At 42.8% G+C, this 1321-nt stretch overlaps 1 protein-coding gene across 1 annotated transcript in view; it reads left to right on the forward strand.

The window, feature by feature from the left end:
- LOC130585928 (rho guanine nucleotide exchange factor 10-like protein) overlaps positions 1–1321 on the forward strand; it is a gene marked incomplete at its 5' end in the record, with an annotated part of 12877 nt that overhangs the window by 4353 nt on the left and 7203 nt on the right. The gene's annotated exons all lie outside the window — the stretch shown is intronic.

The following is a 1321-nucleotide window of genomic DNA, read 5'->3' on the forward strand; positions in this document are numbered from 1 at the left end:
TTCTTGTTCCCATTATTGTTCCCATTATTCCCCCAGTATTTCCCCGTTCTCACTCCCATTATTCAAGTTACTGTTCCCGTTCTCACTCCCATTATTGTTCCCATTTTTGTTCCCGTTATTGTTTCCATTATTTCCCTGTTATTCCCCTGTTATTCCCTTGTTCTCTCTCCCGTTATTCCCATTATTGTTCCCGTTTTCAATCCTGTTATTGTTCCTGTTATTCTCACGGTATTTTCCTGTTCTCACTCCCTTTTTTTCCATTATTTCCTTGCTATTCCCCATTCTCATTCCCGTTATTTCCTGGTTATTTCCCCATTCTCATCCTTGTTATTCCCATTATTGTTCCCATTATTTCCCTGTTATTCCCCCATTCTCACTCCTGGTATCCTGTCCTCATTCCCGTTATTTCCCTGTTCTCACTCCCATTATTTCCTCATTATTCCCTCGTTTTTCCTGTTCTTACTCTCCTTATTCCCCCGTTATTTCCTCGTTTTTACTCCTGGTATTCCTGTTATTGCTCCCTTTATTCCCACATTATTTCTCTGTTATTTCCCCATTCTCATTCCCGTTATTTCCCCGTTATTTCCCCGTTATTCCTCCACTACTCCCCCATTATTCCCCCATTCTCACTCCCATTATTTCCCCGTTATTCCCCTGTTCTCACCCCCGTTATTTCCCCATTATTTCCCTGTTATTCCCTCCATTATTCCCCTGTTATTCCCCCGTTCTCACTCCTGTTATTGTTCCTGTTATTCCCACGGTATTTCCCCATTCTCACTCCCGTTATTCCCCGTTCTCATTCCCGTTATTCCTTCATTCTCATTCCTGTTATTCCCCTATTATTCCCCCATTCTCACTCCCATTGCTTCCCCATTATTTTCCCATTATTTCCCAGTTCTCACTCCCGTTATTCCCGTTACTGTTCCCATTATTCCCCCGTTCTCACTCCTTTCATTTCATTATTGTTCCTGTTATTCCCCCGTACTCACTCCCGTTATTCCCGTTATTTCCCTGTTCTCACTCCTGTTATTGCCCCATTATTCCCTCCATTATTCCCCTGTCATTCCCCCGTTCTCAATCCCGTTATTTCCCCGTTATTTTCTCTTTATTCTCTCCATTATTCCCCTGTTACTCCCCCGTTCTCAGTCCTGTTATTCCCCCGTTTTCATTCCCATTATTGTTCCTGTTATTCCTCCATTCTCACTTCCATTATTCCTGTTACTGTTCGCACAAGATTCCCCTAAATCCAGGATAAATCCCATTTTTTCCTGCTTTTTCCCAATATTTTACCCCTTCCCGGGGCAGGGAAATGGGATTTTCC

This window comes from Malurus melanocephalus, unplaced genomic scaffold (assembly GCF_030028575.1).
Source record: "Malurus melanocephalus ecotype Western Australia unplaced genomic scaffold, MMel_1.1 scaffold_1006, whole genome shotgun sequence".
Taxonomy (NCBI): Eukaryota; Metazoa; Chordata; class Aves; order Passeriformes; family Maluridae; genus Malurus; species Malurus melanocephalus.